Below are 18,514 nucleotides of genomic sequence, written 5' to 3'. Positions count from 1 at the left end.
AAATCGATTAGAGATCAAAGATAGGTTGGTTCGATAGAGATATATGGCTAACCATGGGTGATTCTACCAATTTGCAAAATTTTTGTTGACTGACACTAGATTGATTTTTCAATCATTTTGGTACCTTATGTCCGTATTTGAAATATTGAGATTTTCACGACCACTGAGAGTCACCAATATGTCAAAGAGGTTGATTGTGGCTCGAAGAAAATCGACCACGGGTCATTTGCAATAAAAATTTCTAAAAGCTACCCAGTAGCCTAGGTTACGCTAAAATCGTGCTAGATTGAAATTAACCGCGAATTTGAATCCAATTTTAGAAATTGAAAGTTCTTTCATGTCACAAGTCATTTTAGGAATGTCGACTCACCATTCAAAGATTTTTTTGCAAACCAAGATTTTGGCAGAAAAAGTCGATATAGGGCAATTTTCAACCGGAAAATTCAAGGGACTATTTTTTATCGCGAAATTGGGATGCAAGTTGGATCTATTGGCAAGGGAAACTGCCAATTTGATCGAGGATGTGATGGTGGGATTTATAAAGGCTGAATTAATTTAATTGAATGAGGAATTGGATGGAATTGAGGTGTAATTGTGCAAATTCGTAGCCCCCCTTGTACACCACTTTTGGACCACTTCCAAGGCTTCTAGAGGAAGCCAAGGGTCTAGAAAATGCTGAGGAAGCTAGCCTTGCATTGTGGGACCAAGCCAAGGAGACAAGGAGATAGAAAGGTGGGCAAGTGGCCCCCTCAAGCCAAAGCTGTCCCTTTCCTCACTCCCTCTCACCATCAACCTTTACCCCCTCCATTTCTAGACCTCTGGAAGTTTCAAAAAACTAGAGAACCAAGCTTAGCACCTCCCTAAGCCGTCGCTAGCCTCGTCCGAGCCTTCCAACATCGTTGGAGTCCAATCGCTTCGCCGTCGCGCCCCTGTGAGCCCGCGCCAGGACCCGTGCGTCGTCCCGCCCCCTCTTGTGTCTAAACTGTCCCTCTGACCAATCCAGCCACCGTCGCAAGCTACTCCCGTCGCCTAAGTTGCCGTGAGCTGCCATTCGACCGTCATTCACCTCCACCAAGCCGTCCGCCTCCTCCTTGGCCGATTCTAGCTCGAGCCAAGCTCGAGCAACCCCCTTTGGCCCCTCAACTAGAACCAAGAAGTCTAGGTTTGTTGGGCACTATTTGGCCTGCTTTGGTGCCATTTCGAACCTTGAAAGGCGCACCCACTTTGGAGTTTGTGGTCTGTCTCCGCGCTCCCATCGAAGTGAGCCCGTTGGATCGTTAATCAAGTGAGTTTACTCACTAATCCCCACTTAGGGAGTTAATTATTTTTAAGGATTGATTAGTTTAAGTTAAGCATGGATTATGTGGTTAGTTATAATAGATTAGCCATTTAATTAATCATTTATGCATGTTAGGTGGCTAGAGTAGTGTAATTAGCAAGTAGGTAAGCTGTAGTATTTATCTAGAAAGGTTCAAAAATTTTCTGGGCCCGTTTCGGTATTTATTTAGGCATTTCCAGCCTAAGTGTGCATTTATACTATTTATTAGTATTTATTTATTAATTTTTGAAATTATTTAATTATTTTTTTTCTAAAAATTAGGCCAAGATAGCCAGTGACCGGAATTTTATGTTGATCTTAATGGTATTATTGATTTATTTAATTGAGTGTTGGATTGTGCAAATTGACCGTGATTTGCAATTTTGGGTATTTATCCCAAAATTTTTAAATTTCAGTAATTGATTAGAAAATTACTGGGCGTCGGTTTACAACGCCAAAAGTGTTTTTTTTTATCGACTATATAAATGGTGGGAGTTTATAAAGTAAAGATATTATTTTTTGGATGAGGCCGGTCGTGTGCCCACACACAGTTATTTTTATTTGGTATGATAAAAATGGTGAAGTGGTGGATTGATTAGAGTGGTATACTATATCAGCCTATGGGCTTAATACATTAGCTTAGAATGAGCAGTATATCTTAAGTATCGCACATCTTCGGTGAGCAATTAAGAATTGCACAACTTCGGTGAGTAATTAAGTATCGCACAGCTTTAGTGAGCATTAGCCGTATACTATATTAGCCTGATAGCTTCGATATATCAGCTTAGAGTGAGCAATATATGTACAACTTTTGGGCGAGCATTTCTATCTATCCTCAGCTTAGGATGAGCAGTCCTTGATGTGATCGGACTTGATAGATAGTGTTGATTGGAATGACTAAGAGATGGTCTTGATGACATGGAATTGACCGAGTCAATTGATCGGTGAATCGATATGATTTGTTGATGTGATTCGATGAATTTGTGAATGGTTCTAATTTGCAGGAAGAGACTGAGGCCAAGGTAAGTCCTCTGTCTCGTGCTTGTACTTAGATAGCTCTTGGGGCGTATTTTCGTCCTAGTCGAGACTTTGGGGGTGAACTTGCTGAGACGTCATCTCACCCTATTGTGGGATAACATTTTCAGGTCCTTAGATGGCAGCTCATTCTGAGCATTTTGGACAGCCGAAGAAGGTCACTGAACAAAAGTATTTCATTACGCTTCATGGGGATCCAAGGGGATGGGTCTATGAGCTCGTGAAGTCCATGATCTGGGTTGATGAGGCCTTAGCTTATAAGGTACCCCATCAATACAAATCATGGTATCGTCAAGAGTGAAATGGATAGAGAGAGGGTTTCATACCGGAATTTGAGATACCTCTGTATGTGCTGGAGGTTGCTTTTGGAAAGGGTACTACTGACCCTTAATGTGGTTCGGTGGTAGACCCGGATTTGTCGAAACCTGATTCTCTGGAGTATTCAGCTGAAGGCTCCAATGAGGAAGAGGATCTATAGTTCTATGAGCCCCCCTGTTTTGCAAACCTTGTATCTATATATTGGCTTGTATTGTTTATGACATAGTTTGTTATATATATATATATGTATGTATGTATGTATGTATGTATGTATTTATGTATGTATAAGTATATAAGTGTGGTTTAGTTCTCGGGGAAAATTGTGGTCCTACTTTCCTATCCCATTTTGTTGTCGTCTAAGGATTAATTATTTGCTTCCGCATGTGCATTATAATGAATCAGTCGGCGATGCATTATGGGACATTGCTATTAGATCGACCACAAAGGGATGGGTACACCCTCGAGGGATAGAGGTGTGACATCCCCGTTTAAGTGGTATCAGAGCCTGGTTAGTGGTTGGAGTGATAAGGTGCGATGATTTATGGGATAGTTAGTAAGAATGGTCTTTATTTCATGTTGGTACATGTAGGTGATAGTTATTTGATAGAATTGTTTGTTTGGGATCACTCAACTTCTAATTCTGCGTGGAATTGGAAGGCAGGTTTCAGTAGAAAACTTGTTGTATGAGCGATGAGGAGCAGAGGACTCTTAGAAAGAGGACTATCAGGCCTGTTACTCGGGGTAGGACGCTGACGAGGGTCGGTACCCGAGGAGGCTGGGTAGGGTGCCAGCTCATGCGGGCTGGAAGCCATACATGATTTGATGGAACAACAGGCTCAAGCTGCTGCTACTGTTGTCGTTGCCGCCGCTGTTGAAGCCATCGCCGTTGCCGTACCTGTTGAAGTTCCAACTGGGAACTTAGTTGTGGAAAGGGAGAGACCAATCCACAAGTTAGTGGAGCAGTTCTTGAGGCTGAACCTGTCGAGGTTCACAGGTGCTAGAAATCTAGAGACTGCATCTCTTTGGATTTAAGATTTAGAGAAAGCCTTTGCATTGCTAATGTGCACTGAGACAAAAAAAAGGTGTCCTCACAGTATATCAACTACAGGGTAACGCAAACGCTTGGTGGAGGGCCGCCAGAGATATAGTATTTCCTGAAGGCATGGTCCTAATGTGGAACGCTTTCCTTAGAGCTTTCAATGACAAGTACTTTTCAAGTAGCGCTTGAGAACAGAAGATGGAGGAATTTCAACGCATTCGCTAAGGAATGATGATAGTTGACCAATACGAGGTCAAATTTGCAGAGCTTTCTCAGTAAGCTTCGAGGTCGATAGAAGATCCAGAAGATAAAGCTCGAACGTTCAGGAATGGCCTTCGGCTAGAGTTGAAACAACCGCTGGTGCCGTTGGATCTGAAGGACTATCATGAGGTGTACAATCCAGCTCAGCTACTAGAAAGAAGTTTCAACGAGCAAGCTGCCTTGTCTGGATCGAGGTTTAATTCAAGCAGAGAAGGGATTCGACATGGAAAGAGGCCCATGACTAGAGGAAAGTTCCATGTTCCGCCCAACAGGAAAGGTGGAATTGGAAAGCTGGCACCAAATCATAATGGTATATGTCGCTTCTATGGAAAGCGACATGGTACAGCCTCGTGCCCTTGGAGAACGAGTGCTTGTTTTGAATGTGGCCAACAGAGTCACATGGCTAGAGATTGTCCTAAACAACCAAGAGGACAACAGCAGTTATTGCTGCTGCCACTGTTGGGATAGATTAGAGGGTACACATCGCAGAACGCACTGCAGGGTGGACAGTACGCATTGCAAAACGCACTGCAGGGTGGTTTAGATAAATAACACGATCTATCTAGTCCATAATTAAGCCGTTCTATCCACCTAACATGCACAAACGAATAATTAAATCGCTAATCTATTCTAACTAACCACATAAACCCTAATTAGCATAAACCAATCAACCCTTAAGCATCATTAATTCCCTAAGTAGAGTTTAGCAAGTAAACTCACCGGTTTAGCGATCTAGTGAGTCCATGACGACGGTGACGTGGAGACAAGCGATAAACAACACTGCGGCGACACTAACGGAAGACCGAGCAGGCTTGAAAATGGGCCTTGAAGTCCAAAACTCCTTGCTAGATTCAGCTACTTACTTGGGCTGAATGGGACGAAACTAGCGGCTGAAATGGCGAGGAAGGATCGGCAAAGGTTGGACGGGCGAGCAAAGGCAATGGCAGCAACTGGATAGCGGCTAGGGATGGCTCGTGGGACGGCCAAGACAGGGACGATGATGCATGGGTGCTCGTGCGAGCGGACGTGAGTAGGGAGGTGGATAGCATGCGCGGGCTTGTGGGCGGTGCGATGGCGGCTCCGGTGGCTCGATGGGCGTGTGACGGCTAGGGGGAGGTGCTGCTCGGTTTCTCTAGTTTTTGGGAGCTTCAAAAGGTGACAACAATAGAGAAAGCAAGCTGAATGAGGAGGGAGACAGCTAAAGAGAAGGGGGTCCCAAAAGCCCTAAAAGTCCACACTTCTATCCCTTCGGTCCCTTGGCAAGGTCCCACAAGCCATGGCTGTCATCCATGGCCCCTTGGCAGCCCAAGACTTCCCTTAAAAGCTTCACCAAGTGGTTCAAAATGTTGAGCGACCCTTGGCCTACGAATTTTAGAACATTTTTCCCCAAATTGAACGCAATTCCCTCCAATTGGATCCAATTTAATGTCCATAAATCCCACCAATGTGCCATCATCCCATTCAACATTTTCCTCACCAATTGAACCAGCCTGAATCCCAAAAACGCGATAAAAAACGGCCCTCTAATTTTCCCGATAAAAAACGACCTTACTTTGAAATTTCGCCAAAAGTCTTAGTTCGCAGAAAAATCTTCAAAGGGTGAGTCGACGTTCCTAAAATGAATTGTGAGATGACAGAACTTTCAATTTCTGAAATCGGGTTTAAATTTGCAGTTAATTTAAATCTAGCGCGATTTTAGTATGACCTACCCTACCATGTAGTTTTTAGGAATTTTTAGCGCAATTGATTTGTAGTCGATTATTTTTTAGCCACATTGTAAATCTTCGACACATTGGCAACTCTCGGTTGTCGTGAAAATCTCGCGGTTTCAAATACAGACACAGGGTACCAAAACAACAGAAAAATCTATCTAGTGTTGATCGACGAAAATTTTGTAATTAGGTGGAATCATTCACACACTAATCACATATCTCAGTCGAATCGATCTATCTCTGATATCTGATCAATTTTTAATTGTGCCGTAATGACCTTGGCAGATTAGCATGGTCGAGTAATCGATTCCTGGTCAAATTCTCAAATCTATTGTGTTACAATCCCTTAACGGCTTTACTAGATAGACTAGTTATCTCGTGAGTGATCAGCTCAAAGAATAGAACTATAGGCACATCGATGAAAAGCCTAATTCATTCAATTAAAAATAGAACTGGAAATTCATAATGTCACAACTCTTCCCCTATTATGAAAATTTCGTCCTCGAAATTTAAACCGTTACAAATCTTTAAACAAAAGAGTGGGGGTACCGTCGTCTCATCGAATCTTCACTTTTCCAGGTTGCTCCTTCTGTGGCGTAGTGTTGCTAGACCACTTTAACCAACGGGATTGTCTTGGTGCACAGAACCCGTTCCTTTCGATCCACAATCTGAATCGGTCTTTTCACGTACGACACCCTATTGTCCACATCTAATTCTTCAAAATTTAGCACGTGGGTCGGGTTAGGCTCATACTTCCTCAATATCGACACGTGAAAGACGTCATGCACTTACGCCAACCTCGGCGGCAATGCAAGATGATACGTTAGGATCCCTATTCTTTCCAAAATCCCAAAGGGACCTACGTATTTCGGACTCAGCTTTCCCTATTTGCCGAAGTGCGAAGTATCCCTCATTGGTGACACCTTCAGAAAAAAGTGCTCATCAACTTGGAATTCCAAAGGTCTCCGACACTTATTTGCGTAGCTTTTTTGGCAGCTTTGAGCAATCTTTAATCTGTCTCTAATGATGGCAATTGCATTTATTGATTGTTGGACTAACTCTAGCCTGTGATCTTTTGCTCTCCGACCTCATCCCAACAAACTGGCATTCTGCACGGTCTGCCATACAACGCTTCAAAATGTGTCATCTGAATGCTTTGCCGGTAGCTGTTGTTGTAGGCGAATTTGACAAGATGAAGCTCTTTCCTCCCAACTTCCCTTGGAATTCAACATGTAAGCTCACAGCATGTCTTCGAGGGTTTGAATCGTCCTCTTAGACTGGCCATCCATCTAAGGATGATAGGCCGTACTATACTAGAGCTTCATTCCTAAGGCGATCTGTAAGCTTTTCCAGAAGGCAGCTGTAAACCTTGGGTCTCGGTCTGATGTAATCGTTCTTGGCACTCCATGTAGACGAACTATCTGACACACATACAACTCTGCTTGCCTGTCCAAATCAGGGTCCTTTTGTACAGCGATGAAGTGAACTGACTTCGTCAATTTGTCAACCACTAACCAAATGGAATCATTACCCATCTGACTCCTTGGTAAGCCTGTCATAAAGTCCATTGTGATGTATTCCCATTTCCATTTGGGAATCTCAAGAGGTTGCAGAAGTCCTCCTAGCTTACAATGCTAAGCCTTCACTTGTTGACACGTTAGACACTTAGCGACATGCTTGGCGATGTCCGCCTTCATACCCGACCACTAGTAGTATTGATGCAAATTCTAATGCATCTTTGTACTACTAGGATGAATGTTGTAACTACTACGATAAACTTCTGATAAGATCCCTTCCTTAAGCTCTGCATTGTCAGGTACACACAATTGTCCTCGGAAACTTAGTGGTTTGTCTTCAGAAATTTGATAATCAGCCTTTCTCTTATCGGTTTCCTTGTGGAGGATCTTCTTAACATCTAGGTCTATCAACTGAAGCGTCTTGATTTTGACCTGCACTTCCGACTCAATTTTGAGGGTGGCCATAAGATTCGAAAGGTGACTTACCTCAAACTTGAAAACCAAATCTTGAGCTCTCTCGAGTAAAACCCATTCATTAACCACCATATGCGCAACTGAAGACTTCCGACTTATCTCGTGTGCGGCCTTATTCACCTTTCTAGGATGATACAGAATGTCGTAATCATAGTCCTTCAAGAGTTCCATCCAACAGTGCTGTCTCATATTCAACTCCTTCTAAGAGAATAGGTATTTGAGACTTTGATGGTCAGTGGAGATCTGGAATCTTTCTCCACATAAATAATGTCTCCAAATCTTTAGAGTGAAAATGATTGCCGCAAGTTCTAAGTCACGTGTCAAGTAATTCAGCTCGTGAGGTCTCAACTGATGGGACGCATATGCAACAACCCTATGACGTTGCATTAGCACACAACTCATTCCTCTAAACGATGCATCACTATAGATCTCGTATCCTTCAAGACCAGATGGAATGGTTAGCATAAGTGCAGTAGTCAGCTTCTGCTTAAGCTATTAAAAACTACGCTTGCACTTGTCTGTCCACATGAACTTCTCTTCTTTCTTCAGTAGTTGAGTCAACAGCGACGCTAACGCTGAAAATCCTTCCACCAACCAAAACTCACACTTGCTAAACTTAGCATATAATTCATGATTCCTCAATGTCTGAAGTACCATCCTCAAATGTCTCTCATGCTCCTCTACACTTCTCGAATACACCAGGATATCATCGATGAACACGATCACAAACTGATCCAGATACTTTTTAAACACTCGGTTCATCATATTCATAAAAGCAGCTGGGGCATTCATCAAATGAAACGACATTACTATAAACTCATAATGGCCGTATCGAGTACAAAATGCTGATTTCGGTATGTCTTCATTTATGATCCTTAACTGATGATATCCTGTCCTCAAGTCGATTTTAGAAAATATCGACGCTCCTTGCAACTGATCAAACAAGTCGTCGATCCTCGGGAGTGGATACTTGTCCTTAACCGTCACTTGATTGATTTGGCGATAGTTGATGTATAGGCGTAACGAACCATCTTTCTTCTTCACAAATAGAATTGGTGCCCCCCAAGGTGATGCACTAGGACGTATGAATCCATTATCCAACAACTCCTACATCTGCACCTTTAGTTCTTTCAACTCAAACAATGACATCCGGTAAGAAGCCTTAGAGAATGGCTCTGTCCAGGGTGCTAACTCGATCACAAACTCGATCTCTCTTTGGCGGCGAACCTGGCAATTCATTCGGAAACACGTCTAGAAATTCTTGTACCACTGTGATATCTTCAATCTTCAGCTCCTCAACTGTCGTATCCATGATAGTTGCCAAGTAACCCTGACAACCCCTATCTAACAAACGGGTTGTCTCAAGTGACGAAATTAAGGAAATCGAGGGTCCTCTTTGACTCCCAGTAAACTCAAAACTTTCACCTAATAATGGGTTAAAATAAATCGCTTTATGATAGCAATCCATCTTAGCTTGTTGCTTGGTGAGCTAGTCCATGCCAATTATCACATCAAAATTATACATGGCTAGGACTAACAAATCTATCTCCCCCTCTCGCTCACCAATTACTAACTTGCAACCAGGACAACCCAATGCAGCTAACACCTTATCCTTTAACGGTGTAGATATGCCAACCACTAATTCCAACAACTGAGGACTCAATCCTAACAGCTTAACAAACTGTTTAACTATAAACGAATGAGTTGTGCCAGGATCAAATAAAGCATATGCAACATGGTCGTTCAGTGAAACCATACATGCAATCACATCAGGCGAGTCCTTTGTCTATCCTCTCATGATGGCATACACTCATCCTTGCGCTGGAGGGCTATTATGTTCTCCTCATTATGCAATCTGCAGCACGAACCTTCTATTCTGACCCATCGGTGGCGACGACAGTAACTGCTATAGTCCCCTTGGTCTTTTGGGACAATCTCTAGCCAGGTGACCCTGCTGGCCACACTCAAAACAAGCGCCCATTCTAAGATGGCACGGGTCCGAACCATGTCGCCTTCCACAGAAGCGACATGCGCCATTTTGATTTGGCATTGACTTGCCAACTCCACCCTTCCTGCTGGGCGGGACATGGAACTTCCTCCGGTCATGGGCTTCTTCCCAAACTGATTTCCATCTCTATTTGAACTTAACCTTGAACCAAATGCAACAGTTTGTTCACTCAGGTTCCTCTCTATCAACTAGGCTCATCCATATACCTCGTTGTAATCCTTTAGGTTGAATGGCACCTATGGATTCCTCAACTCAAGTTGGAGACCGTTCCTGAACCTCCTAGCTTTGTCTTTAGGATTTTCTACCAATCTTAGAGCGTACCGAGAAAGCTCTGCGAACTTAGCTTCATATTGATCCACGGTCAGCATCCCTTAATGGAGGTGCCAGAATTCATCCATCTTCTGTTCTCAGGCGCTACCCGAAAAGTACTTGCTGTTGAAAGCTCTGAGGAAAGCGTTCCACACCAAGACTATGCCTTCTAGGAAAATTATACCTCTTGTGGCCCACCACCATGTATTCACGTTACCCTGTAGCTGGTATACTGCCAGGACAACTTTCTCCTCCTCATTGCACATCAGAAGTGCAAAGGCCTTCTCCAAGTCTTGGATCCAAAGCAATGTAGTCTCGGGATCTCTTGCCCCAGTGAACCTCAGCGGGTTCAGCTTCAAGAACTGCTCCACGAGCTTATCGGCCTCTCTCTCTCCACAACTACATACCCAGCTGGAACTTTGGCAGATGCGGCAGCGGTAGCAGCATCAGTAGCGGCGGCGATGGCAGTAGTAGCAATGGCTATAGTAGAGGCGGTAGTGGCGACAGCTTGATTCTAGGCCTGCTGCCTCATTAGATTCCCAAGTGTCTCAATCACCTACATGATCCCTTCGATCCTTGGATCACCAAGGACTGCTACCCCAACACCAACAGGAGATGGTGCTACTCCACTAATGCTAGCCTGAGCTGACACTCTACCATGACCCCCTCGGGTACCGACCCTTGTTGGCGACCTACCCCAAGTAATATGTCCGATGGTTCTCTTTCTAGGAGTGCTCTGCTCTTGATCACTCATAGCATAGATTCTATACATAAACCTGCTTTCCAATTCCACACAAAATTAGAAACTAAGCGATCCTCACAAAACAATCTACCAATTAGCTATCACCGACATGCACCAGTATAAAATAAAGGCCAATCCTACTAATTGTCCCAGAACTTATCCGCACCTTATTACTCCAATCATCAACCAACTTTAATACCACTCTGAGGTGGGGATGTCACGCCTCGATCCTCGAGCACGTGCCCATCACTCGGTAGTCGATAAAATTGCGACTTCTGAGGACGCATCACCAACTCATTTATTTTAATACGCATGCGGAAGTGAACTATTACCCCTACAACAAATAGCATGGGATAGAAAAGCATGAAACAAATTCACGACCAAAATACTTTTATAAACACCCCGGTTTATATACAAAGATTAGCTTATAAACAGGAGTCTACAAAAGACCAGCTCTCAAAAGAAGCTGTCCTAAGACCTACTAGTCAGACACATTTGACGATCCTTTGGTGTCCACAGGCTCCGAGGGCGTTGGGTCCTCCACCATACCATTAGGAGGGTCGGTTGCGCTCTCACCTAGAGTGGCGTTAACTAACACAGAAGGGATCTCAAAATCTTGAAGGGGACCCACCTTGAATCCATTGGGTTCGTAGCGAAATCACGCTCTAAATCGATGAGGTACCTTCAGAGGTAGGCCATCTTCGACCTAGATGGTGGTCACCACAAGTTCATAGACCCAGTGACTTTCGAGATAAGGGTAGTTAAAAATCCACTCGGTAACCCTCATCGGCCAACCAAAATGTTCTAGAGGAACCGCCATCTAAGAACCTGGAAAAAAAAGAAGAAAAAGAAAGCCCACAGCGGGGTGAGACAATGTCATAGCAAGTTTACCTCCTAAACTTTAACTATGAAGGAAATATGCCTAAAGGTAGTCTATGCACACCCAAGACAGAAGACTTATCTTGCCTCAATTCTTTCCTGCACGTCAGTACAAGTCATATACTCAATCAATTGATTCAATCCAATCGATACCATTTATCAATTCAATCAATTCAATTACTGTTCACATGAGCTAAAATATAGATGGTAGCTCGCACGAGCTGATATATAGATGGTAGCTCGCACAAGCTGATATATAGATCCTAGCTTGCACAAGCTAATATATATTATAGTTCACCCAAGCTGATATATAATATTGCTCTCACAAGCTGACATATCAATAATGCTCACACAAGCTGACGATTGAATGCTCTCACAAGCTAACGTACAATATATCAAACCTGGCCAAGAACATTGTGCTTTGCACACCAATTCCTCAATTAAAATAACGAACTTGGCCTATTTTCATGGTGTTAAAAATACCCGATAAAAATAATTGTGTGTGGGTACACGGTCAACCTTAGCCAAAAAGGCAATATCTTTCTTTCCAAAAATCTCATTATTTAATATAATGCCTAAAAACATTTTTGGCATTACAAACTGATGCCCAGTATTTTCTAATTAAAATACCTAATATTCACAATTTTGGGATAAAAACCCAAAGTTACAATTTCCACTCAATTTGCACAAGATAACATTCAATTAAATAAACTAAGCATACCATTGCAATCAGCACGAAATTCCGGTCACTGGTTATCTTGGTATAATTTTCGAAAAAAAAAAAAAAAATTAAAACAATACCAAAAAAAATTAAATAAATGCAATTAATTACCAAAAATAGCAACTTAGGTCGGAAATGCTACATTAAACACCGAATCAGGCCCAAAAAATTTCTGAACCAATCTAGATAAATAGCACGATCAATCTAGTCCTGAATTAAGTTGTTTTATCTACCTAACATGCGCAAACGAATAATTAAATTGCTAATCTGTTCTAACTAACCACATAAATCCTAATTAGCCTAAACTAATCAACCCTTAAGCATCATTAACTCCCTAAGAAAATTTTAGCAAGTAAACTCACCGGTGAGTCCACGATGATGGCGACGTGGAGATGGGTGAAAAACAACCCTGCGACAACACCAACGGATCACCGAGCAGGCTTGAAATTAGGCCTTGAAGTCCAAAACTCCTACTGGCTTCAGCTACTGACTTGGACTGAAGGGGACATAACTAGCAGCTGAAACGGCAAGAAAGGACCGGCGGAGGCTAGACGGGCGAGCAAAGGTGACGGCGACTACTAGACGATGGCTAGGGACAGCTTGGGGGACGGCCAGGATAGGGACGACAATGCACGGGCTCACAGGCGAGCAGACGCAAGCAGGGAGGTGGACGGCGTGCGTGGGCTTGCAGGCGGCGCGCCGGTGGCTCCGATGGCTCGACGGGTGTGTGACGGCTAGGGAGGAAGGTGCTGCTTGGTTTCTTTGGTTTTTGGGAGCTTCAAAAGGTGACAACAATCGAGAAAGCAAACTGAATGAGGAAGAAGGAGACAACTAAAGAGAGGGGCATCCCAAAAGCCCAAAAAGTCCACATTTCTATCCCTTCGGTCCCTTGGCAATGTCCCACCAGCCATGGCTATCATCCATGGCCCTTTGGCAGCCCAAGCCTTCCCTTAGAAGCTTCACCAAGTGGTTTAAAATGTTGAGGGATCTTTGGCCTACGAATTTTAGAACCTTTTCCCCCAAATTGAACCCAATTCCCCTCCAATTGCATCCGATTTGATGTCCATAAATCCCACCAATGTGCCATCATCCCTTTCAACATTTTTCTTCACCAATTGAACCAACTTGAATCCCAAAAACTCGATCAAAAATGGCCCTCTGATTTTCCCGGTAAAAAATAGCCCTACTTTGAAATTTCGCCAAAAATCTCCGTTCGCAGAAAAATCTTCGGAGGGTGAGTCAACGTTCCTGAAATGAATTGTGACATGACAGAACTTTCAATTTTTGAAATTGGGTTCAAATTTGCAGTTAATTTCAATCTAACGCAATTTTAGCGGGACCTAGCCTACCGGGTAGCTTTTAAGAATTTTTAGTGCAATTGACCTGTGGTCAATTATTTTCGAGCCACATTGTATATCTTTGACACATTTGTGACTTTCGGTTGTCGTGAAAATCTTGAAGTTTCAAATATGGACATAGTGTACAAAAACGACAGAAAAATCACCCTAATGCTAATCGACGAGAATTTTGCAATTAGGTGGAATCACCACACACTAATCACATACCTTAGTCGAATCAACCTATCTCTGATCTCTGATCGATGTTTAACTATGCCATAATGACCTTGGCAGATTAGCACGATCGAGCAGTTGATTCCTGATCAAATTCTCAAATCTATTGCATTAAAATCCCTTAACAGCTTTACCAAATAGACTAGTTATCTCATGAGTGATTAGCTTAGAGAGTAGAACTATAGATGTGTCAATGAAAAGCCCAATTCATTCAATTGAAAACAGAACTGGAAATTCAGGGTGTCACACTTTCTTTTGACTTTCCTACTTTAAAAGTAAATTGTCGTAATGGAAGCAAAGAAATGGAAGAGTTAAATCATTGACAGCAGAACACGTACAACAAAAAGATGTTTTTGAAACTAATATGAAGACCGTGTTTGAAGACAAATCCACCAAGGTTAGAGCACCCAGGTCTTAAGCCATATTGCTACAGGGTACTTGAAAGGATTTCTTTTCGATGCAATGACGTAATGGAATAAATTATTCTTTCCATGCTTCGCATCTATTGTCACATAGCCACAAAGGTTAGAAAACCTAGATTTTCATAATAGTGAAACACCAAGAGTCAAGATATCAACAATAGCTAGTTGCAGGAACATACTGGAAGAACAAATTACCCTGCATAATGTTCGGAGGGGAAGTGCCCTTGAAGCTTTTAGGAAATTGATAAGAGGTTCTTTAGGAGCTGCTCTAATTACTGGAACAGTTAAAATTAAGCTGGACGCTATGATTGATATTAATTTCAAGATTATCATGGTTCCATATGTCTGCTAACTAATATGAATGTGAAGATAAAAGGTAAACTTGTATTGCTTGTGAAGGGAAGTTTAGAAGTGGACTGTCCTGTACTTCCGAGCAGTAGAGGGAAGGAGTGAGAATTGATGAAAAACTAAAACAAACATAGAAAAGAAACTGAAGGTGAGTAAGACTAAATACACATCTGAAGAAATGTAGGAATATGTGTTATTGAATTAGACATGCAGGAGCTGTGTGTGATGCTGTTGTAACAAAAAATAAACTGACTTGGAGGATAGCATGTATATCACAATCTAGTAAGACAAGCGATTGAAATAAATTCTGAATGAAACAATGAGTATGGAACAAATGAAAGATACAAGTAGTGAGTTTTGTGAGATGCTTTATGCAATCAAATCCATTTTTTTCTGAAGGATCTACTGGTTGGAAAGGGCTTTAGCATGGCTTCTTTCTGCTTTTAGCACCATTATAGGAACAGATTTTAAGATGGGGTATTTTGTGCGACTTACGATAATGCTTATCATGTCCCTTAAAGTTTTAATGTAAATTCTGTGCCAAGCTTGGATTTTGTCGAATTCATTAGCTCACGCTCCTCAAGAAAGTTGATCTTTGTCATGTTATTTAAAATCTAGCTCCTTGATACTCTTATCAAGAGTGCATCATCTAGTCTCATCAAGGATTGAAAAACCTCTATGTGAGGAGCTCATGAAGATCTATAGGCATGCCCCAGTTGAGAGGAAGATTGCAAATGCCCACAGATGATGGGTTTTTTCTATATATAATTTTCAGGATGCTCTAGACGTATACTGTTGCTTCATCTGTGTTTTTTCTCGCTCCTATGAATCCTTAATTGAGGGACACGATTGGTGGCTCACCTTCATTCTTAGATAAACTATATTGAATTTCCAGCATGAAGTTTCTGTCATACAGACCTCTAAGATTGTTTTGTTGATTCTGTCTCCATCATCCTCGGGTTTATCTCGTCATGAAAGAAGGGATTATTGAATGTGATCTCCCCATTTGTTTCGAGTGACTATCTTTGAGAAAAAGGTCAACTATTAGAAACAATGAAGATGAGAACCTGAAACGAATTTTAAACAAGTAATAGATGAAAGAGACAAACAAGAATGAGTTGTTTGACATGCTTTGGTTCAATTATTCAATTATTTAAAAGGATTTTATCTATCGAATGGGATGGTGGCAAAGTCACATTCTATTTCTTGTTCCGGCCCCTTGTTAGTCCATTCCTCTACTCTGTATCTCATCTGCTATTGATACGTGATGGAGTATATATAACTGTCACACCCCAAAAACTACAAAGAATGGGGGTGACACGGCCGTCCTTCTTTACAAAGGACGCAGCCTCAAACACAACCAACAAACTGATATTAACTTATATATATAAATATCAGATAAACCTTCAAATTGGTTGCAACATCGAGTTTCTATAATCCATCAAAAGAGAAAAGATATACTTCAAAACTTAGACGATTCCACTAGTAAGGATCATTTGCACCACTTCTTTAAACCATACCAAAAACAAAATAGAACTCCCCAAAAGTTTCCCACGATGGCGCACTCGCTCTATTCGCCACTAGCTAAGGAACCTGAAAAGATTAAAGGAGGAATGGGATGAGCAACCACAGCTCAGTGAGTAGTACATATCTTCTAAGCAGATCGAACAACCACTATGCATGTATACAAAACAATACCAAACTTCGTAAGCCAACTCAATAAATAAAATAAGTATTGAATCTTATAAGAGTTATTTCTTATCATCAAGATTTATAGTAATATGGAAAACTCATTTGAATCGCCATCAAAATTCAAGTATCAATGGTCGAATCCATTGAATAATCTCCATCAAAAATACATATCAATGGTCTATCCATTGATCAATCTTTTGCTCAATAACTAACCATGGTCACGACACAACGCCCTGTGACAAGGCGACCAAGATTCCCCCCTTGGCAAGGTCTCCACCTACAAAGCCGGTGGCTAGGCTTAGAAGGATATCCTAAACCTGGTATGCATACCCCAAAAACCCCTCACTGGGTTCACAGTCATATTGAGCATAAATAACCATTCTCCAATACCAGAAACCCAATCCATAAATCAATGTCTTAAACCAAACAAATAACATTTTGCAACATAGCCCATCATCCATTTCATATCCGTTTCTCAAATCGCAAAGCAATTTCATATATGTTTCTCCACAAACCTTGTATAATGTGCTTTTCAAAGATTCACAATCAACCAAAGGGTAGCAATTGCTCGATCTGGCTTTTATGCAATAAAAATGCCCTTCTCAATTCAATATATATATATATATATATATATATACATATATATACTTCAAGACATGATTTTATAAAACCAAAGAAGATATAGTACACTCACCTTATCGTCTACGACCAAATGACAAACAATACTTGTATCGTCGAACTCAAAGCCCTATCAAATAACCGAAGAATAATGTTAAAATCTAATAAAATTCTATCTCAACTACAAAACGACTAAGTTACACCTTAACTCTAACAAAAGGACTTCTGTGCGCTAACAAGTCGCATAACCAAAGCGATTGTTTAAGCCATTCGCAACATGAAGTTTAAGCGCAAAACTTGATCGAGCCTTAACTTTCTCTTCCGAACCCCGATCCGAACGTACTTATAGTCAATAGAGAGCCCTTAACACATATTACAAGAATCTCAAATTGGCCATCCCAAAATCAAGCCGAAAAATGACAAAATACGGGCCCAAAGCTGCTGGACGCGTACTGTTCACTGCGCGTGGGAAACTTTGGAATTTTGTTTCGGACAAACCATAAGCTCAAATCACGATCCGTAAAATCCCACGGCTCCACAACACCCTAAATTACCATTCTTACAAAAATACGTGGCTCAACGACTCCAAAATTAGACTTCGCCGCTCGATTTTCCAAAAATTCCGAATTTGAGTCCTAAATCCAAAAATTACCTCAATCGGACAAACGAGGGGCTTGATCTCTTACCGGGTTATGGAGTCGAGTTGGCTTGGCAAGGCATCCGAGGCGTGCACGTGCTAAAACTTCTTTCCTTTCTTCCCCTTTCTCTTCTTCTTCTTCTTCTTTTCTTTCTTTTCTTTTTGGTTGAGGAAACTCTCAGCTTCTATTTAGCCGAGCCCTCTCCCATCTCCTTTTTCTTTTTCTTGCGTTATTAACTTTTCGACTTCTTTTTCCGTTTCTTCTTTTGGAGCCTTTAAAACTTCTTTTCTGTTTTTCTTTTGGGTAATTTAAAACTTCTTTTGTTTCTTCTTTTGGGCAATTTAAAACTTCTTTTTCCGTTTCTTCTTTTGGGGCCCACTAGCCTAATGTTACAATAACTCACGGAAATGAGCAGTAACTTGTTCTCCTGTACAATTTCCCCCTCCTACCTGCCCTCAAATCTTTTGTTACCTTCTTATTTACATCGGAAAAAGTTCTGGCATGCAGCCGGTATACTTAGATCTAAACATCTTTGTTAAACAACTAACGATTCAGATGTATAAGACTCATGTAAATCCGCACCATGCAATAGCTTCTCATTTAACGAAATTGTTTCTTCTAACTATGCTGCTCCACTGTGCTAGGAAAAAAAAATAATGAGTTGACTGGATAGCATATTACCAAACAAGATTCAGAGAGGAAAAATCAACTATGACCAGAAAAAGCCTTTAAGGAGCCCCAAGAGTATAGGAAAGCTGGAAAGTACGTCGTGCTGAAATGTTTATGCCCATTGTTCTCTCGACAAGGAACTCTACTTTGTAAAGACTTCATACAAGCTGTGGTAAAGAAAATTTTATGCTCTCTCATGCGATAGAGTTGATGTTATTACGCA

At 41.6% G+C, this 18,514-nt stretch overlaps 1 long non-coding RNA gene across 1 annotated transcript; it reads right to left on the bottom strand.

The window, feature by feature from the left end:
• Positions 1–16,187: 16,187 nt before the first annotated feature.
• On the bottom strand, positions 16,188–17,797 carry LOC120287565. The gene is made up of 3 exons (XR_005545691.1): positions 17,671–17,797; positions 17,061–17,114; positions 16,188–16,267 (listed from the first exon to the last, which is right to left on the bottom strand). It is a non-coding gene; the product is annotated as an uncharacterized LOC120287565 (long non-coding RNA).
• Positions 17,798–18,514: the final 717 nt, after the last annotated feature.

This window comes from Eucalyptus grandis, chromosome 8, assembly GCF_016545825.1.
Source record: "Eucalyptus grandis isolate ANBG69807.140 chromosome 8, ASM1654582v1, whole genome shotgun sequence".
NCBI classification, from domain to species: domain Eukaryota; kingdom Viridiplantae; phylum Streptophyta; class Magnoliopsida; order Myrtales; family Myrtaceae; genus Eucalyptus; species Eucalyptus grandis.
Note: the sequence above shows the minus strand (reverse complement) of the source record. Positions and strands in the feature narration are given on the sequence as shown.